We start from the raw sequence: 17,097 nt of genomic DNA on the forward strand, positions 1-17,097 counted from the left end.
TCACGCTGGAGAAGATGAATATTTCCCTGTTTATCACGCTCACCTATTCCCCGCTTCACTGACGACTTTCTAAAACTTTTGACAAGTTCAGCTGAATTTAGGCTCTGCAGATTTTCCGCAAAGTATGGCGGCGCATCGGGGTTTTACCACATTGCTTTGCACAGAAAGTTCTGCTTCCATTATACCTATAGAGAAACCGCCATTAAACCATCCTTGTTGATGGTGCGGTCTCCACGTTGACGGTGCGGTCTCCATGTTGATGGTGCGGCCTCCATGTTGACGGTGCGGTCTCCATGTTGATGGTGCGGCCTCCATGTTGATAGTGTGGCCTCCATGTTTATGGTGCGTCCTTCTTGTTCTCCAGCATATCCCACAGATGATCAGATTAAGATCTGGGGAATTTAGAGCCGTCAGCACTTTGATCTCTCTGTCGTGTTCCTCATTTCTGAACAGTTTTGCAGAGAGGTCACAGCCGTCATGGAGGGGGGTACTTGGCGATACAATGTTTAGGTGGGTGGTAGATAACACAGTCTAATCCACATGATGTCAGCACCCAACATTTTGCAGCAGAACATTACCCTACCTCTGCCGGTGCCTTCTTCCTATAATACCATCTGGTGTCATCTGTTCCCAGGGCAAGTGACACATACATCCGGCCATCCACATGATGTAGCAGAGCCGAGTGTGCACAAGGGTTCTAGTGCACCCTCGGCTCTGCTACATCTGATGGGCTGACCGGCACATGGTATAGTTGAGCAGAACTGGCTCAACACTGCTAAGTCTCTGCATTCCCATAGGAATGCATTGGCCAGCCTTCGGCCAATCAGCGCTGGCTCTGCTGGAGGAGGCGGAGTCTAAGGTCGGACCTGAATGGAGACTGGTGTGGAGCGATCTTAGACTCCGCCTCCTCCAGCAGAGCCAGCGCTGATTGGTCGAATTCCGTACTCTGGCCCATCAGCGCTGTCCAATGCATTCCTATGGGAAAAAGTTAGCTTGCGAAAATCTCAAGCTGACAGGGATTTCCATGAAATAAAGTGACTTTTATGCCCCCAGACATGCTTCCCCTGCTGTCCCAGTGTCATTCCAGGGTGTTGGCATCATTTCCTGGGGTGTCATAGTGGACTTGGTGACCCTCCAGACACGGATTTGGGTTTCCCCCTTAACGAGTATATGTTCCCCATAGACTATAATGGGGTTCGAAACCTGTTCGAACACTCGAACAGTGAGCGGCTGTTCGAATCGAATTTCGAACCTCGAACATTTTAGTGTTTGCTCATCTCTAGTGACGACACATCCCATATACAGGAATCTGTGATGTCCTAGGTGTACTGACACTTTTCAGCAATCTGCCCTTTCTGTGGACTACCCTTCGCTCCCTGCACCTCATAGAGCCGTGTGCGCCCATGAGGCTGCTGGTCCTTCCTTGGAGCCCTTTCGGTGCTTATTAGGAACACCCCAAGACCTGCTTTATGACCCAGCCATCAATTTTTGCCTTTGTCACAGTTGCTCAGATCCTTGCACTTACCAATTTCTGCTTTCCACACAACTCATTGTTGACTTGCTTAATAGATCCCTTGTCTGCCAGGCTGTGTGGTCAGCAGATAATCCGGGCTATTCTCTTCCCCGGTCAGTGGTCTCCATGTTATGGCTGATCGCTGTACACATTGTGCATTTCCTGCCAGTTTCCCTGTGAATCACGTGCCTATAATAATTCTCTATACTTCCCAGGCCTTTGTGCCCCGTAATTTGGTTATTTTGTACTTATGACCGGGAGCCTTGGCGTTTTGCACTTTCCCTGCGCTCAGGTATTTACCTGAATCATTGGTAATTGTATTTACATGGCCGTGAGAGGCGGCTTAACCCGGTTACAGCGCCTTGTGCCTTCTGCAAATCACTCTCCATTGAATCGGCTAAATCCCATATTGCAGAGGTAATTGCTTGTCTTGTGGGGTCTCCCGTATAACACGGGCTGCGCGGTTGACAAGTCGAGATTCCAGCCTGCGTTTACCGCTGCCTGGCAGATAAGCGGTTAATTTCCTAGGACCCAGAAATAATGACATGAATATGACTCGGTCATTACATTGACTTTGCGAGGTCACTCGTCCTTTAGATATTCTCCCACCAGCCTTTATTCTGCGCATCCCCTGCAGCCTCTCGTACATTCAGAGGCCCCCCAGCTTTTCGTACATCGCTCCCCCCTCCCCACTTGTTCTACACTGTTCTGCTTTCTATGGCTCAGTTTAACTAAATCAGTGGTGGGTAACCTAATTTAATCAGAAAGCTACAGGCATGTCCCTAAAGTACCCTCAAGGACCCTGCTCGTCACATGACAGAGGGGCCGCATCTCGAAAGTCGGAAGAACATAGCAATGCGATGTTATTACCGTCTGTGCCGAGGACGGATTGTTGTTACAGGCAAAAAGTTGTAAAAAAGAAAAGAGGAAAAGCAGAGAAAAGCCAAAAATTTAAAGCGATATTACAGGTTCATTCCACTGAAAACAATCGAGGGTGGAATTAGAAAAGGAAACCACCAGCTTTTCTGTAGATATAATTAACATACTGCGATTTCCAAAACCATAACAGTTTTGGAAATCGCTGCGTATCTGCACCGCGTATTTTTTTCAGCAACATTTACGCCACATGGAGCCCTGGCCAGTGAATGGTGGGGCCCCGTGGTGACCTTTTGACATGGGGCCCCACTGACCGACGCTGAAGACCCCGACCAAATGCCCCCTTCCCCCGCGCATTCCTGCGCACACTATTATTGCCCCATAGTGGCCCCTGCTCACAGTATTATTGCCCCATAGTGGCCCCTGCACACAGTATTATGCCCCATAGTGGCCCCTGCTCACAGTATTATGCCCCATAGTGACCCCTGCACACAGTATTATGTCCCATAGTGGCCCCTACACACAGTATCATGCCTCATAGTGGCCCCTGCACACAGTATTACCCCCCCCCATAGTGGCCCCTGTACACAGTATCATGCCCCATAGTGGCCCCTGCACACAGTATTATGCCCCATAGTGACCCCTGTACACAGTATCATGCCCCATAGTGGCCCCTGTACACAGTATTATGCCCCATAGTGGCCCCTGCACACAGCATTATCCCCCATAGTGGCCCCTGTACACAGTATTATGCCCCATAGTGGCCCCTGCACACAGTATTATCCCCCATAGTGGCCCCTGCACACAGTATTATCCCCCATAGTGGCCCCTGTACACAGTATTATCCCCCATAGTGGCCCCTGCACACAGTATTATCCCCCATAGTGGCCCCTGCACACAGTATTATGCCCCATAGTGGCCCCTGCACACAGTATTATCCCCCATAGTGGCCCTGCACACAGTATTATCTCTCATAGTGGCCCCTGCACACAGTATTATCCCCCATAGTGGCCCCTGCACACAGTATTATGCCCCATAGTGGCCCCTGCACACAGTATTATCACTCATAGTGGCCCCTGCACACAGTATTATCCCCCATAGTGGCCCCTGCACACAGTATTATCCCCCATAGTGGCCCCTGCACACAGTATTATGCCCCATAGTGGCCCCTGCACACAGTATTATCACTCATAGTGGCCCCTGCACACAGTATTATGCCCCATAGTGGCCCCTGCACACAGTATTATGCCCCATAGTGGCCCCTGCACACAGTATTATCACTCATAGTGGCCCCTGCACACAGTATTATGCCCCATAGTGGCCCCTGCACACAGTATTATGCCCCATAGTGGCCCCTGCACACAGTATTATGTCCATTAGTGGCCCCTGCACACAGTATTATCCCCCATAGTGGCCCCTGCACACACTATTATTGCCCCATAGTGGCCCCTGCACACAGTATTATTGACCCATTGTGGACACCCATGTACAATAACTATACTCTGGGGTCTTTTCGGACCCCAGAGTATAATAATTGGGGACCCAGGGGAGGATACAAACATGAAAAACGCTGTTACGTACCTATCCCCGGCCCCGATGCGATCCCTGTTGATATCGGCCATCTTCAATGACATATGGCACATCACAAGATCCGGGCCTGCGTCACAACGTCACTCAAGTAGGCCCGAAGCCTGCCTAGAGCGCGGAGAGGTAACAGTGTTTTTTATGTTATACTCGGGGGTCTGGGAGTACCCCTTTAACCGCGCTTCTGCTCCTGAGCAGGTGAGAGTGTTATTCCCGCGCACACGCAGGGTGTACGCCTCACATCCTGCCGCCGCTACGTAAACCCTTTCATTGCACAGTAAGTAATTACAGTATAAGAAGGAAATGTAAATTAGCGCGCGGCTCCATTGTGACATTTTGACCAAACAGTATACAAATTCACCGCAGGAAGAGCGTTCCCTTGGCCTCCGCCGCCTCCGAGCTCCATAAAGGTCATTTTTCAAGTAGCTGGATTAAGGTATTTTAAAATTACATCTTTTTTTATTTTATATATATAAAAAATCGTGTCGCCACCCGCTCGTCTCCTGGGCATTCAACTACATTTTACCAGCGTGTTGACCCCATTATTTCACACTCACGGTGTAATGAGCTCTCTGTACACAAAGCCAGCAAGCAATCTTGCTCTGGGATTTTATCCATTAACCCCTGCGCGTTTTTTTTTCCCTTTACAAGAGGGACCTTGTTCGGAGGCGCAATGCTCTGCGGGGATCAGCAAGGAGCAATTCAGGTCTCCGGTCCCACTCTGCAGTCTGAGCCCGTACGCAGGGTACATTATAGATGGATGTATTAATAAAACAGAACCTGCCCGTTTTATTGCACGTAATTATATATAATGGTCGGGACGTGGAGCGGCGACAGATCTGCAGAGTGGGAATGAGAGCGGCACATCACCGGGGAGGGAACAGACAGTCATATCCAGGGCACGAGCCTTTATAACTGTGGTCTGCAACCTGTTGCAAAACTACAACTCTCATCATTCCCTGACGGCTTGCAACGTGCGACACAAATAGCTTCGTGTTCTTTGTTCAAGCCACAGCGTGCGTGCAACACTTGTACTAACAGGACTTTAAAGGGGTATTCTGGGACTTATATATTGGATCTGACACCCAGGACCTTGTCTCACAAGCATTGTGGCCTCTTGCCTGTGCCGATGATGTCACGTTCCTCTGTCGCATGGTACAGCGGCAGCTCAGTCTCATGCAAGAGAAAAGTGCTGAGCTGCACTACCAAACACAGCCACTACGATAAATAAGGCGCTGTGCTTGGGATTCAGTGTAGACGCTATAGGACCCCTACCCTTCACATATCGCGTATACGCCTTCAGTATATTGGTCCCCTTTAACCCCTTAAGAAATGGCCCGTAGCAGTTCTTGAGTTGTTCACGCCTGTCAAGTTCCTGGTCTTGGAAAAGCTGGGTCATGACCAACATAGACACCCTTGTGATGTTGTGATCCAGCTTTCCCAAAAACCAGAATGGCACACCATCCTTGTTATTTAGGGGGGCTTCTCCAAGGGTCCATGGTGGCCTCCTCATGAACATCAGGTACATCGCTATTCACTTGAGTGGGACGGAGCTGCAAAAACCCTGATATGTAGGGTTGAGCCGATCTTGAGATTTCAGGATCGATTTTAAAATCTGATTTCTGATCATTTTCCAGCCGATCCCGATCATGAAATTTACTCGATCACCGATCTTTTCCGATCCCGATTGCTCAATTGACCCATGAACATGATACCAGGGTGTATAATAACTGCTGTGCAGGACTTGTTGCAAGTTTCTGGGGGTTTTACCAGAGGAATTGACGCAGATCAGGTACTTGATACCCGGGTAAGGGGCAAGTAAAGGTAAATGGATTGGCGGGTAAGTTTGTATCTTGTGTTGAGAGTTCCACTTTGCAGAGAATTCTCTCTTCTTTCCAGGAGGGTGTTGTGCGAGCGGCTGCTAATTCTTCGAGTCTTCTCCTCTCGCTGCTCCTTATCTCTGAGAACATATTGTAGATACTTGTGTGTTATAGGATTGTTACTTCACTTCTCCCAGGGGTCCGTTTGGGAAGATTAAAGTGTTAATCTCTGTGCAAAACTCCTAAAACTTTCCCATCATTACCCACAATGCAGTCAGTGGGACATAGTCACATAGAGTTATCCTATAAGAAATGTTCTGGAACTTTCTAGATAATCTTTTTGTATCTATTTTTCACCACTTTTAGAATCTCTGCTTTCTCTCAATGGAGTGTCAGTGCCCTTGCCCCGCTGGAACTCCATTTATTTCTATGGGGCTGCTGCAGATATGGAGGACACAGGGGGACATTTGGATCCTTGTTCTGGTGGGGTGTTGCTATAGGGGGTGTAGAGGCAGCAGTTGCTACTGAGCCCTGGACCGTGTGGGGGCACCATAGGTCCCTCTGCCATATAAAATATACCACGATTTTGAATGGCACATGCTCATTTTTGCATTAGGGCATCAAACTTCAAGTTATGCCTCTGGTTTCGCAGTCGGATCCCCAGTAATCTGACATTTATTTCCATCCTCAGGGTTGTCCTGGGTCATAAATGCATGTATAAGAAGAGGGCTAGGCATAAAAGAGTCCTGATTCTTACTTGCACCCTGTCCTCCATTTCTGCACTGATCCGGCTGTCACTCCTACCACTGTTTGTATACAGAGCAGCTGCAGGGATGACATCACATTGATGACATCACTGCTACAGCTGCTTTATATAAAGATACATCTGGGGTGGGGGGTGTAGTTAGGCCCAGTGCAGGCACAAAGGGGGGGATACAGGTATAAATACTTTTTTCTTTATCGCCCCCTCTTCCCCTCGCTACATGGATTTAATCTTATGATCCCGGACAGCACCTTAATATCCATAACTGTCCAGACTAGGACTTAACCTTTCTAGACTCCAGACTGATACATTTTACCTGCACTGATACATTGTAACACACTTTCATCAGTAGGATTTGCACTGCACTGCCATAGGTCTTGTCGCTATCTTCCCACAGACCAGTAAGGACATAGAAGTCTGCATAACTATGTAGATTGCATAACTATGTAGATTTCCAGTCCATGGTCTCTGTGACTGCAGCAACGGCAGGTGAGAGCCCCGACTATCCCCAGGGCTGCCGGATGTGCCGATGTTTGCACATGGACTCAGGATTGCTCTAAGCGTTTTTTGCCGATGCGCAGTCTCATTAATAAAATATGTGGCAACATCAGAACCAAAGCTAAATTCCAGGCTGGAGGAGGTGACGTCTCTGCCGGCGCTGATTCTCCGGGGCTGGATACCTGTTAGGTTCTCTCTTGGTATTCTTCCTACCTCTCTGATCATTTTCTGTTACTACATCTCCTCTTCCTCTTGCTGTCGGGGTTCCTCCGGGCTCAGTCTTAGTTGTCTTTCTCTCTATACAGCTCCATTTGGACAAACCGTCAGCAGATTTGGCTTTCACTGCCATCTTTATGCTGATGATAACTAATTGTATACCTTGTCCTGTGACATCACCCCTGCAGTATTACATCTGTCTATGACATCATGTCCTCTCTCCACCTGACACTGAACTTCTTGTGTTTCCATGGTGTGGGGGTTATATGTGATGAATGTGGGGGCCAAGGGCATCCTTCTGTCCAGCCATGGCCTCCACCCTGTGCCAGTCATTGCTCTGGTTGCTCGTTCACTCCAGAATACAATGGAAGCCTATCACTGTCCCGCACAGCGCGGCTCCTCCATACATCTCTGTCTCTTGCCCTGCTAATGCTCTCCCTTCTCCCTAACACTAACATCCTCCATGGTGTGACCTCCCACAACCATCTCCAAAACTTCTCTCATGCTGCACCATCTCTCTGGATTGTGCTACTGGGACAATGAGCTTATCCGCAACCTCCACCGATGTCCAGGAATTACAGGGAAGACGCTGGGAAGGAAAAAGAAAAACAGAACATAGAAAAATCAAACTCACTTGTCCCTGACGCTTCAGTGTCCGCCATCGCTGTCCATTCTAGTCCTGCACGTGAACACTGAGGTCAATAAGTAGCCACAGGAAAGGAACCAGTGATGTCTGTGAGTGACGTCTATTTCATCATAGATTGTAAGCTCTTGTGAGATGAACCCTCAATCCTCTTATGTCTAGTTACATTGTAAGCTCTTGTGAGGCAGATCCTCACTCCTTCTGTCTCCTCATAGATTGTAAGCTCTTGTGGCAGACCCTCTCTTGTGACAGACCCTCACTCCTGTCTCCTCATAGATTGTAAGCTCTTGTGACAGACCCTCACTCCTGTCTCCTCATAGATTGTAAGCTCTTGTGAGACAGACCCTCACTCCTGTCTCCTCATGGATTGTAAGCTCTTGTGACAGACCCTCACTCCTGTCTCCCCATAGATTGTAAGCTCTTGTGACAGACCCTCACTCCTGTCTCCCCATAGATTGTAAGCTCTTGTGAGACAGACCCTCACTCCTGTCTCCCCATAGATTGTAAGCTCTTGTGAGACAGACCCTCACTCCTGTCTCCCCATAGATTGTAAGCTCTTGTGACAGACCCTCACTCCTGTCTCCCCATAGATTGTAAGCTCTTGTGACAGACCCTCACTCCTGTCTCCTTGTAGATTGTAAGCTCTTGTGAGACAGACCCTCACTCCTGTCTCCTTGTAGATTGTAAGCTCTTGTGAGACAGACCCTCACTCCTGTCTCCCCATAGATTGTAAGCTCTTGTGACAGACCCTCACTCCTGTCTCCTTGTAGATTGTAAGCTCTTGTGACAGACCCTCACTCCTGTCTCCCCATAGATTGTAAGCTCTTGTGACAGACCCTCACTCCTGTCTCCTCATAGATTGTAAGCTCTTGTGACAGACCCTCACTCCAGTCTCCTCATAGATTGTAAGCTCTTGTGAGACAGACCCTCACTCCTGTCTCCTTGTAGATTGTAAGCTCTTGTGACAGACCCTCACTCCTGTCTCCTCATAGATTGTAAGCTCTTGTGAGACAGACCCTCACTCCTGTCTCCTCATGGATTGTAAGCTCTTGTGAGACAGACCCTCACTCCTGTCTCCTCATGGATTGTAAGCTCTTGTGAGACAGACCCTCACTCCCGTCTCCTCATAGATTGTAAGCTCTTGTGAGACAGACCCTCACTCCACGTGTCTGAATTCTCAGCTCATTGCTCTGTATTGTCTGATTTTGTCTATCCATGACACCTCTGATATGTGAAGCTCTGCTGCTGGCGATATATTAATTATGATTATTAATATTGTCAGTATCCTGCTTGTGCCACTAGGTGGCAGTATATTCCAAGCCCTGCGCGCCCCGCTCCTCGCAGAGTCATCTAACTTTTTATAAGGTCACTATTGTATATTTAAACATAGTACGAGGGGGAAAAGTGCACAAATAACTGGCATCTGCTCCCACCGAATTACATCTGCCAGCTCCTGGGCACACATTTTACAAGCCTACATTGCATCGTCCCATGCAGCTTTAGTATTTCTCCGTGCCGGTTATTATAACATCAGTCAATCCTTGATCACACCGAGGTAGGAAAGTTTATGAGCTGTAACCTGTAAGGAGGCCGAGCCGATGAGTGACAGGCGGCCGCATCCTTCCAAATTGCAGATGACACATGGTTATAGGGGAGGGGGCGGAGGCGATACCCCAGACCCCAAGCCTTAAGGGGACCCTAAAAATAGGCACTAAGAGAACAAAGATAGTACTGGATGAGGCTTCTCTAGTTAGTGATACTCAGTTTGTAGGTGCAAAGATTTTTCTGCAGGGTAAGTAGAACATCTTAAAGCAGTGGTAGGGAATAGAGATGAGCGAGTACTGTTGGGATCAGCCGATACGAACAGCACGCTCGCATAGAAATGAATGGACGTAGCCGGCACGTGGGGGGTTAAGCGGCCGGCCGCCGTCAAAGCGGAAGTACCAGGTGCATCCATTCATTTCTATGGAGCGTGCTGTTCGGATCGGCTGATCCGAACAGTACTCGCTCATCTCTAGTAGGGAACCTTCGCCTCTTCAGCTGCTGTGAAACTACAACTCCCAGCATGCTCCATTCACTTCCATGGGAGTTCCAAGAACAGCAGAGCCAGTATGCATGCTGGGAGTTGTAGTTTTGCAACAGCTGCAGAGCTGAAGGTTCCCTACCCCTGTCTTAAAGTTGCAAATTGCAACCCCCATTAGCTAGAAAGGGAGGATGTCTCTCTTGAGAAGCAAGGTTGACCACTGTTTTGTGTATACAGCTCTTATACAGACCTATGCGTCTTCAGACAACAAACCAAACCCTGTGTAGTCTGATCCTGTAGTCAGGCTCCTTAGTTGTACATTACTCACAAAAAGGGGTGACGTCCTTGAATCCCAAAAGTGCAAATCTCCCTGACCCAGCGGATTGCTCCTGTGCCTGCCATACTATGCAAGACATGGGCCAAATCACAAAAAAAAGGGTTGTGACTGGTCCGTTTTGTGCTTTCATCCCAAAACGTGGCATGTCAGGGCCCCCCCAAAAAAGAGGGGCCACATAAAGGGGGCAGGGTCATGTTAAAACATTTTCTGCAAGCCGTATTGACTCTAAGTATCCAGGAATAAGGAGCAGGATGGCAGAACAAGACTACACATGATACGTATGTCGTCTATTACCACGGAGATCTGCATAGAAGCGTGAAATTCGGGAGCCCCTATAGACAATGATACAGAGGAATAGAATAACTTTATTGGTACGACAGTTATGTGACTTTTGGGGGTCAACAATAAATTTAAAGGGATATGGGGGTGGTGAAGTATAAGGGTTACCCCTCCCCCGCCATTACATGCTGTATACATAAGATGGCAGAATTTTTTTTTTTTCTAATACAGACCTTGCAAAGTGACTTCTTCTTCTTCCTATTTGAGATGCATTAGCGGAACCGTACAATGGTTGTGAAGATGGACGGGGCCTTTGTGCTGGAGGATTTTATCTCTTGTCTCCTGCTCTGCCGAGTCTCCCTCCGCCATAAAGACTTGAACTTGGAACTATACAATTTGTTCAATAGCTAATCCTGACAGAAACCACTCAGGGAAAGGCTTTATGGCTTCAAGAGCTCAATGAATGGTTCTCTAATACCTAAGAGCCGCTCCGTTCAAAAGTCAGAACCTGCTATTCTTTGCAAGGAATATGGAATTTGTATTTATCTTGTTGTTCCTGTTGCGGCCACTTGGGGCGCTGTTGCATCGGAACCTATTGTATCGATTGCCTTGCAAAAAGAATATTTGTTAGCTGAGGATTCTAGGAGCTTACAATCTATCAGGAGATGGGGGACGCTGGGAATTAAGCTGTCCATACACTTTACATAGAAGGAGAGACGAGAGCAATTCTGCCCCGCTCTCTTTGTTTCACATGCATGCTTGGCTTAGAAGAAAACCAATGGTAAACTCTTGTGGCATTGGCTTATGTCCCCGATAAAAGGATCGGGCATTTGGAGACCCTTAACCCCCAACATCTGCCGCAGGGAGTAAGTTTGAAGGTCTCCATACACATGAAACAACCTGTACGGCCAGCTTCAATGTGATGATGAAGGGTGGCGCATTCTAGAAAGCCGGGGCAGCACAAGAGAAGGATATGGGAGTGGGTTACAGGATATTAAAGGGGTATTCTGGAGTTATTTTTGATAATTGATTTCTGACCTATCCTTAGGATAGGTTATCAATTCAGGATGCGTGGGGGTCCAACACTAGACCCCCCCTACGTTTACCTGTTTGAAGTGGCATTGACGCTGCCTGAACACCGCTACAACTTCATATATCACGTTCACCAGTCACATGACTTGATCAGAGTTCAAATGAATGGGCTGAGCTGCAATGTGGCCACTATAAAGATGTCTGCCGCCAAGAGCTGGCCAAGGGCCCCGGCCAGTCCTTAGGATAGGTCATCAATATAGAAATCCTAGATAAACCCTATAATCCATCCTCTGAGCCAGCAGAAGAAATCCACAAAGGACTGCAGAATGTAAACGCCGCGTCACCCTGTCACCGACTCCTCGCACAAAATACGGCAAGTTTACTTTTTTATCATCTCAGTCTATATGTAGAATTATGGGCCGCCGTTATGGCGGTTTGCAGCTCCTCGGCAGATGCAGGCGGTAAGATGAAGGCGTCTTACAGCAGGCTGAGAAGGTAAAGGGCCAATAAAAAAAAAATGACTGATCCTAAATCTGTGGCGCTCGGTTTCCCCTGCCGTCCGGGCGCGGCTTGGAGAATTTCATGTTATATGATGGTAAATGTGTTCACCCCACTAGACATCTCCTGACATTGGCGTAGCAGATTTCATTCAAACTTCACGTTCCTCTGTTATTCCTCTTGAAAATGTATGGGAATCAAAAGCTGGACTTGTCAGTTGTGTGTTGTACAGGGCGCTAACTGCACAGGGCCAAGACAATACCCACTGACCAAGGCAATGGTCACACCCAGTTGTCAATTTAGTCATGCATTTCCCAGAATCGCAACAGAGGAATGGGGCTGTGTAGAACCCTAGACATAGAAGCTTCAGGATTGTTACTTTGTCAACCTATCTATGCATGGAAACATGTCTTACCAAAATATTTCTGCATAACAGGCGTAGCTAAGAAAGACAGAGCCCCATAGCAAGCTTCTAATTGGGCCCCACTCGGTGTAATGCCCCACTTACTGAGCCCTATACAAGACATTTCCTCCTTTATTGGCCCCCATACAGAAGGGCCCCCATTACAGGTCTCCATACAGTAAGGGCCCCATTACAGGTCTCCATACAGTAAGGGCCCCATTACAGGTCTCCATACAGTAAAGGCCCCCATTACAGGTCTCCATACAGTAAGGGCCCCCATTACAGGTCTCCATACAGTAAGGGCCCCCTTACAGGTCTCCATACAGTAAAGGCCCCCATTACAGGGCTCCATACAGAAGGGCCCCCATTACAGGCCCCCATACAGTAACGGCCCCCATTACAGGTCCCCTTACAGTAAGGGCCCCCATTACAGGTCTCCATACAGTGAGGGCCCCCATTACAGGCCCCCATACAGTAAGGGCCCCATTACAGGTCTCCATACAGTAAAGGCCCCCATTACAGGTCTCCATACAGTAAGGGCCCCCATTACAGGTCTCCATACAGTAAGGGCCCCATTACAGGTCTCCATACAGTAAAGGCCCCCATTACAGGGCTCCATACAGAAGGGCCCCCATTACAGGCCCCCATACAGTAATGGCCCCCATTACAGGTCCCCTTACAGTAAGGGCCCCCATTACAGGTCTCCATACAGTGAGGGCCCCCATTACAGGCCCCCATACAGTAAGGGCCCCCATTACAGGTCTCCATACAGTAAGGGCTCCCATTACAGGCCCCCATACAGTAAGGGCCCCCATTACAGGCCCCCATACAGTAAGGGCCCCCATACAGTAAGGGCCCCCATTACAGGTCTCCATACAGTGAGGGCCCCCATTACAGGCCCCCATACAGTAAGGCCCCCCATTACAGGCCCCCATACAGTAAGGGCCCCCATTACAGGTCTCCATACAGAAAGGGCCCCCATTACAGGCCCCCATACAGTAAGGGCCCCCATTACAGGCCTCCATACAGTAATGGCCCCCATACAGTAAGGGCCCCCATTACATGCCCCCATACAGTAAGGGCCCCCATTACAGGCCCCCATACAGTAAGGGCCCCCATTACATGCCCCCATACAGTAAGGGCCCCCATTACAGGTCTCCATACAGTAAGGGGCCCCCATTACAGGCCCCCATACAGTAAGGGCCCCCATTACAGACCTCCATACAGTAATGGCCCCCCTACAGTAAGGGCCCCCATTACATGCCCTCATACAGTAAGGGCCCCCATTACAGGCCCCCATACAGTAAGGGCCCCCATTACATGTCCCCATACAGTAAGGGCCCCCATTACAGGTCTCCATACAGTAAGGGCCCCCATTACAGGCCCCCATACAGTAAGGGCCCCCATCACAGGCCTCCATACAGTAATGGCCCCCATACAGTAAGGGCCCCCCATTACATGCCCCCATACAGTGAGGGCCCCCATTACAGGCCACCATACAGTAAGGGCCCCCATACAGTAAGGGCCCCCATTACAGGTCTCCATACAGAAAGGGCCCCCATTACAGGCCCCCCATACAGTAAGGGCCCCCATTACAGGCCTCCATACAGTAATGGCCCCCATACAGTAAAGGCCCCCATTACATGTCCCCATACAGTAAGGGCCCCCATTACATGCCCCCATACAGTAAGGGCCCCCATTACAAGTCTCCATACAATAAGGGCTCCCATTACAGGCCCCCATACAGTAAGGACCCCCATTACAGGTCTCCATACAGTAACTGCCCCCATTACAGGCCCCCATACAGTAACTGCCCCCATTACAGGTGTCCATACAGTAAGGGCCCCCATTACAGGTCTCCATACAGTAACTGCCCCCATTACAGGCCCCCATACAGTAACTGCCCCCATTACAGGTGTCCATACAGTAAGGGCCCCCATTACAGGTCTCCATACAGTAACTGCCCCCATTACAGGCCCCCATACAGTAAGGGCCCCCATTACAGGGCTCCATACAGTAAGGACCCCCATTACAGGTCTCCATACAGTAACTGCCCCCATTACAGGCCCCCATACAGTAACTGCCCCCATTACAGGTGTCCATACAGTAAGGGCCCCCATTACAGGTCTCCATACAGTAACTGCCCCCATACAGTAACTGCCCCCATTACAGGTGTCCATACAGTAAGGGCCCCCATTACAGGCCCCCATACAGTAACTGCCCCCATTACAGGTGTCCATACAGTAAGGGCCCCCATTACAGGCCCCCATACAGTAAGGGCCCCCATTACAGGTCTCCATACAGTAAGGGCTCCCATTACAGGCCCCCATACAGTAAGGGCCCCCATTACAGGCCCCCATACAGTAAGGGCCCCCATACAGTAAGGGCCCCCATTACAGGTCTCCATACAGTGAGGGCCCCCATTACAGGCCCCCATACAGTAAGGCCCCCCATTACAGGCCCCCATTACAGGTCTCCATACAGAAAGGGCCCCCATTACAGGCCCCCATACAGTAAGGGCCCCCATTACAGGCCTCCATACAGTAATGGCCCCCATACAGTAAGGGCCCCCATTACATGCCCCCTTACAGTAAGGGCCCCCATTACAGGCCCCCATACAGTAAGGGCCCCCATTACATGCCCCCATACAGTAAGGGCCCCCATTACAGGTCTCCATACAGTAAGGGCCCCCATTACAGGCCCCCATACAGTAAGGGCCCCCATTACAGACCTCCATACAGTAATGGCCCCCCTACAGTAAGGGCCCCCATTACATGCCCTCATACAGTAAGGGCCCCCATTACAGGCCCCCATACAGTAAGGGCCCCCATTACATGTCCCCATACAGTAAGGGCCCCCATTACAGGTCTCCATACAGTAAGGGCCCCCATTACAGGCCCCCATACAGTAAGGGCCCCCATCACAGGCCTCCATACAGTAATGGCCCCCATACAGTAAGGGCCCCCATTACATGCCCCCATACAGTGAGGGCCCCCATTACAGGCCACCATACAGTAAGGGCCCCCATACAGTAAGGGCCCCCATTACAGGTCTCCATACAGAAAGGGCCCCCATTACAGGCCCCCCATACAGTAAGGGCCCCCATTACAGGCCTCCATACAGTAATGGCCCCCATACAGTAAGGGCCCCCATTACATGTCCCCATACAGTAAGGGCCCCCATTACATGCCCCCATACAGTAAGGGCCCCATTACAAGTCTCCATACAATAAGGGCTCCCATTACAGGCCCCCATACAGTAAGGACCCCCATTACAGGTCTCCATACAGTAACTGCCCCCATTACAGGCCCCCATACAGTAACTGCCCCCATTACAGGTGTCCATACAGTAAGGGCCCCCATTACAGGTCTCCATACAGTAACTGCCCCCATTACAGGCCCCCATACAGTAAGGGCCCCCATTACAGGGCTCCATACAGTAAGGACCCCCATTACAGGTCTCCATACAGTAACTGCCCCCATTACAGGCCCCCATACAGTAACTGCCCCCATTACAGGTGTCCATACAGTAAGGGCCCCCATTACAGGTCTCCATACAGTAACTGCCCCCATTACAGGCCCCCATACAGTAACTGCCCCCATTACAGGTGTCCATACAGTAAGGGCCCCCATTACAGGCCCCCATACAGTAACTGCCCCCATTACAGGTCTCCATACAGTAACTGCCCCCATTACAGGTGTCCATACAGTAAGGGCCCCCATTACAGGGCTCCATTCAGTAGCTGCATTTTTTTTGTTGCATTTTCTTTTTAGCGCTTCCGTTATATTTCTCATTCCTCTTGATGACACTCTTGGCTTTGAGTAAAGAAAAAACGAGGCAGCAAAATCTGCAACAAAAAAAATGAAACTTTTCCTCAGTGTCTGGCCTCCGTCTAAGGCTGTGTTCACACTTGTGAAGCCTTTTACAAAGAGTCCATCCTATTGGATGGGTAAAACAGTATGGAGACCTGGCACAGCCCAGATCTGACACTCATTGTCCTGCTCCTATTACAAAATACAAAAGTGAAAAACTTGACGTAAGTGTGAACAGAATCTAACAGCCTGCGCCGATCATGACGACTCTGTATATGAACAGCGCCATGAGAATATCTCATCTGCTAAGGAGCCGGGTGCCTGTATGTGGGTTTAGGTAACAGCCGGTTCCAGCGCTGCCGTCTGGAGTACGATCACAATACGCCTTGTGTGGGGTTGTAAATATTTTATTCGGCTTTGTGTATGATTCACAGATTTTTGTCTAACATGCGGGGGAGGAAGGAGTAAATACCTCAACAGACTGCGGCAGCCGCCTCCGGCGTAGGGTCTCGGGGCCCGCGACGTGCCTAAGACGCCGTTCACGTCACATTTGGGGATTACAGTGGTTAAATATGTTTTTCTTCTATTGTAAATGCATCTCAATGTATATACTGTACGAGGGGGGGTATACGGTTGTCACGGAGCGAAGGTATACGTCTTCCTCCGGATGGTCTTTTGAATCAACACGGACGCAAGAGGTCGGGAGACAACAGCAATTTATTGTAATCCACAAAGTTAGTAGCCGGTGGCGGTCACATCAACCGTAACAACAATAAGTCCACAGAAGTCACAATCCAATG

The sequence above is a fragment of the Leptodactylus fuscus genome, chromosome 8 (genome assembly GCF_031893055.1).
Source record: "Leptodactylus fuscus isolate aLepFus1 chromosome 8, aLepFus1.hap2, whole genome shotgun sequence".
NCBI classification, from domain to species: domain Eukaryota; kingdom Metazoa; phylum Chordata; class Amphibia; order Anura; family Leptodactylidae; genus Leptodactylus; species Leptodactylus fuscus.